The sequence below is a fragment of the Etheostoma spectabile genome, chromosome 20 (genome assembly GCF_008692095.1).
Source record: "Etheostoma spectabile isolate EspeVRDwgs_2016 chromosome 20, UIUC_Espe_1.0, whole genome shotgun sequence".
NCBI lineage: Eukaryota > Metazoa > Chordata > Actinopteri > Perciformes > Percidae > Etheostoma > Etheostoma spectabile.
The window spans coordinates 9636845-9642452 of record NC_045752.1 but is presented as its reverse complement, the minus strand read 5'-3'; the positions used below and the strand labels follow the sequence as shown (position 1 = coordinate 9642452).

The window sequence follows — 5608 nt, the reverse complement described above, 5'->3', positions numbered from 1 at the left end:
CCCCCCCCCCCCCCCCCCCCCATATTACCTTATTAAGTCTCGGTCTTGAAAGCTTATTTAATTTTTCACTGCAGATGATGTCATACTTTTAACTAATGCAAATGTTTTAACATGGTAACCTCGTAAGCATTCAAAATGTGCATACATACATTCATGTCTGCTTTATTTATGATTACATTCAAGAATAGCTTTAGAGTGCTGTAGATAAGTATTGTCAATGTTGATTCAAATGCTTCTCAGAGGTCTCTGTGAGTGATTTTAAAAAGTTCAATAACTGTATATTTTGTATTAAGTTCTAGCTCCAAACGAATGGCAGAAAAAAAATGTTTAAAAAAGCTTTGTTCCCTGAACTAAATTGTACTATTTGTGTTGTCGATTGAACAAATTGCATTCCTTGCTTGTGAATTGATGCATCTCTCTCCCTGCTCCTTACATCTTCTCCCCTTCTTTCCCTTTCTTTCATTTTTTAGCCTTTCAAGTTTGAATAAAATTTCTAGTTTGCAGAATGTATTACTAAATAAATGGGTTGTCATCTTGTACCTCTCATTTCATCACTTATTTAGTGCCAGAGCACCGATGGTGCAAGGACCCTATTAAAACTGTCTGTTTGGGCCTGTTGCACCAGTGAAACTTTCTTCTATTGTAAAAACAAAATGAACTTGTCTTGCACCATCCTGCCACTTACACATGTATTACAGTAAGTTTAAGACTCATGTACAGATGTACAGTGGTGCTCAAAAGTTTACATACACATGCTTAAGTTGACTAAAAAGAGGAATAAAAAAATCATGTTTGGAAATTTATTTAATACCTAAATTAAAAAATGAGGTAAAATCCAACCTTTAAGGACACCAATTTTCTTTTGAATGAATAACGTATTGTAAATAAATAAATGTTCTTATTTAAAATACAGGGGTCATAAGTATACATACCCCTATGTTAAATTCCCTAGAGGCAGGCAGATTTTTATTATTAGGCCAGTTTTTCCTGGATTCAGGATATTTGCATCCTGATAAAGTTCCCTTGGCCTTTAGAATTAAAATAGCCCCACATCCTCACATACTCTTCACCATGCTTAGAGATAGGCATGGGATACTTTCTATAAAATCATCTCTCAAGCAAATCAAACCAGGTATTAGTCTAACTGAAATAAAACCATGCCTATCTCTAAGCATGGTGAAGAGTATGTGATTGTGGGGCTATTTTAATTCTAAAGGCCAGGGAACTTTTCAGGATGCATATATCCTGAATCCAGGAAATAACTGGCCTTTAATAATAAAATCTGCCTGCCTCTATGGGAATTTAACATAGGGGTATGTATACTTATGACCCCTGTATTTTAAATAAGAACATTATTTATTTACAATACGTTATTCATTCACAAAAATTGGTGTCCTTAAAGGTTGGATTTTACCTCATTTTTTAATTTAGTTTAAAATAAATTTCCAAAACTGATTTTTTTATTCCTCTTTTTGTCACTTAAGCATGTGTATGTAAACTTTTGAGCACCACTGTACTAACGATACTAACTACGCAGTGTGCCATGCAGCACACGACTCCAGACACATCTTAAATGTTAAAATGTATAAGGGCGTGTAATGTATATTACTGGCAGACAGTTGGCACCAGTTTGTGCCTCATGGATTACCATTACATTCAAGTCACAGAGCTAAGCATAGGGTCTTCAAAAAATGAATACATGCTAAGTTAATTTGATAATACTTAGATAATACTTAGAATTTTTAAGGACTCGTCTGACATCTGGATGAATAAATATATTGTGAACTGCACAGTAAAAGATTTGTTTACCCGTTTCTCAAGTGGTGCCTCTTTCTTGTAATGATGTCCTTTCGGGCTGCTGGTATCAGGAAAACAGGCTGACTTTAGAAACTGTTTAAAAATCTTTTTTTATCGTGCAAGGGACTGAATATTTTATCATCCAGATGTTAAAAGAGTCTTCAGAATGTGAGGCAAGTGTTCTTAAATTAACAGTGTTTTCACAAACCTCGCCAGGCAATTACAGTTTGGAAAAATGTAATTGTAAAAATCCTCACGTTGCACATTCAATATGTGCTTCAGTTTGATAATCAACAAGCCCTGTTATCGCTGCATGTTTTTGAGCCCCATGAGCTTTCTAAAGCACAGTGGTGGTGTTGACTGTCTGGGTATCAAGAGTCGTGTTTGTCTCCCTGCCTTTTTCTGTCAGTGTGTGGTGGTGAGTGCATGTCAGGGGCTTGAGCTCAGAGGATGGGTCAGGGCGGTCCAGTGCCACTGGGATTAAGAACCGTAGGAGGGATTACTTTAAATGTCAACATCATGTCAGCTGTGTTAGAAGGTCAAACGTTCAAACGGTGCTCAGTGGCGAGCAGTTAATAGATCAGGTACAATTTGGATTGTTGTGGCTCCTGTGATGAATTGACTGGCTTGTTTAAACAAGCTATTTTTGGAGATGTATTTGTGCATTCTTTAAAGATACTGAAGCAAGGTTAGATGTATTATGCAGTGTGGAGTTAGCTTTGCTACTCCAGCAGCTATTAATATTGCTATGTAACTATCTAATCTGTTATTAGATTTGAAACAAAATGTCTCCCATGCTATAACTTTCTCTTTTTACTCAATGTCTGACTGATTTATACAAAAACAGTATCCCAATCAGGCAGCCAGCAGGCCAGGGGAGGGCAGTGTTAATAGTTGAGATTGCTTACAAACATCATCTTAGCATTCACACTTAAATAGTCCTCTGAAAGTTAATTGATAGAAACTCTCAGTGTCTATTTATTTAGTAGATGTTAATGACAGATGATGATAGTTGCATGAAATAACATTACACGCTGACATTTATGGTGTTCAATTTTAATATTCTGAATATTGTGGAACATTAGCTGTTTATGGACATTGCTACTGTGTTGTTGCCCTTTTTAGTCTCTTAGTATTAAATGTGTCCTCTCTGTTGCTTTGGGAACCATTTCTATTGCCTAAAAAAATTTAGACACGTTACAACAGAATTGAGAAATATCATAATTCTGATCTTAAATAAGCTTGTTTTTTTAAGCACGCACATACTTCCTGGACCAATTTGCATGTTAGAACTGCACATGATGGGACTCATTAGTCCCGGGCCACCTGTGCACCCCCAACGAATTATGCTTTCCTTATATTCCCTGACATAAATAAAAAAGCAACTACAACGGCAGAGGCCATCATCAAATGGAGCTGGCTCGTCATCTGCCTGCCATTGTTTAGAGCATGTCATGCTCTGCTTCTCATGGCGGAAAAACCCATTTGAGCTTGACTAATTCAGCCATGCAGACGCAGCAGTAAGAGGTGGGGGTGGTAGGGCACACTGCATACTCTGTGTGGATGCTCTCTGCACTGAGGTCACTGAGCTCCACATTTGCTAATTTGCTTTGGTGTGCAGTAGGAGCCAGATTTTTCAGGATTCCTCTGTAAATCAAAGGGACATTGAGTTAAGCACAAGAGAGCCAGGGAAGGGATTTCTCTTGTGGACAAGATGTAACTGGATAAAGATCACATTCAACATTTGCTCTGTTCTCTATTGCTTCTTCTTCCCCCCCACCCTGCCATGCTTTCCTTCTCCATTTCCTTTTTCAGTGAGTGTTCTTGTTGCCCGAGGTCAGTTTGTCACAGAGAACACAAGCTTTTCTCACTTGGTTGCAGCGATTCAATGATTGGTGTGTACAAACAAGCATATCAAGCAGGGATGACATGTACACACCTCCCCTCCCTGCCCCCTCTTGCCCTTCTCTCTCCTACAGACATCCAAAATGTCCTTCGTGCTCTCTCTCTCTCTCTCTCTCTCTCTCTCTCTCTCTCTCTCTCTCTTACTTACACTCTGTGGGAGTGAGCGTTCTCTTACATGAGGTGTGTTACACAAGCTGCAGCTCATTATCCTGCACCCCTGAGACACAGCTCACTGTAAATTAGAACATCAAATGATGCAGGCTTGTTAAAGAGCCACATATACACTCATTAGCATCAGCACCTTTCCTTGTTAGACCCTGTGTCAGCCTTCGCTCCCACCACCACCACGTTGTGTCCTGTCATTCCTTCACACTGACTGGAAGATTTAGGATTAATGTCAGCTCTAGCCAGCAGGTCAGAACTCTTACTGGTGTTTCGGATCTGTGGTGGTGGGAAGCTGTGGAATTTGTTGACAGCTACCCCACCATTCATCAATATTTAATTGTATGAAAGGGGGGTGGGAGGAGATACTAATTATTAGTAGTATAATGTCTATAAACAGATATCTGCATATGAATGCATTATCTGTAGGCAACAGGACAAGATTTTGATATCGGAAGCGTTCTGGTTTCTGTTTGTAGTCTGAGTGACGTTGACAATCCAATTTGAGCTGGCTTTGGCCGAAATGCAATCTCAGAACCCTTTGGCTATTATCTGATGACAATTTAGCTTTTCTTTTATTTATTTGCATTCACATGCAGATATCTGGTTATAGAGATTAGATTAGGCCTAAAAAAAAGTATTGACTTAGACTGTACACAACGACTGGCGGACGGAAAAATTAAGTCTTGGCCTGGATAACCGTTACCCAGATATCCACTGGCTACAACAAAAGATTCTAATTCAGTTGCATTTTGGGAAATCTAGGATCTAGTGTTTTCAGCTCTGTCTCCTACAAATTACATTCGAATATGTTACTGAAAAGTTTTGCCAATCATGTTCTGCTTATAAAAGAACAATTGTGTTTTCAGCCAATGTTGTTTTTAAACGAAAGAAGTGCTACAGGGTTGGTGTACTGCACAAACTGCAGAACTTTGATTCTGGGGTTCACATCCGGAGTCCATTGGGGAGTTGGGTTTAGATAGGGAAAGGATTGTGATTTTGATAAATATTGATTATTACTTTGTGTTTCGTGATTCAAGTCACTGTGGACTGTTAATGAAGACCACAATGTTTCCCTAACCATAACTAAGTGACGTGAGTGCAACACAACAATAAAACAGTTTAATGATACGGTAGTCACTCTGAGAAGATATTGAATTGCAAGTTTAGATATTTTGGGCAGTAAACAAAAGAAATACCTTCTCAGCGACCAGTTTTACTAGGCTGTTGCACAAAATTAGAATGAAGAAATCCAGGATAACTGAAAAAACTTAGTGTGATCCGCTCATCACGGCTTAATTGGTTTGCCGAGCCAGGATGAAAAGGTGAAATCAGGTGTGGATAGAGTGGGATAAGTGCACGTTCGCGGCTTTCTTAAAGCGCCCATATTATGCTCATTTTCAGGTTCATAATTTTATGTTGAGGTTGTACCAGAATAGGTTTACATGGTTTCATTTTCAACAAACACCATATTTTTGTTGTACTGCACATTGCTGCAGCTCCTGTTTTCACCCTTTGTGTTTAGGTCTCTGTTTTAGCTCCAGAGTGAGACATCTGACTTGTTTTAGCTACAGAGTGATAAATCTCACTTCTATACTATCGTTGTTGGAGTTGCACATGCGCAGTAACTAGGTAAGATCACATCAGCTAGATAACTCTCTCTCTCCAACTTTGGTACAAGGCAGAATTAGCTGGGAGACTTCTTCTAAACGAGGGCGCACTTGTGAAATACCTGCAGAACAGG

At 38.8% G+C, this 5608-nt stretch overlaps 1 protein-coding gene across 2 annotated transcripts in view; it reads left to right on the top strand.

Moving 5' to 3' along the window:
* Positions 1–5608, top strand: part of ppm1aa (protein phosphatase, Mg2+/Mn2+ dependent, 1Aa) — a 27679-nt gene that overhangs the window by 14784 nt on the left and 7287 nt on the right. The window lies entirely within an intron of this gene.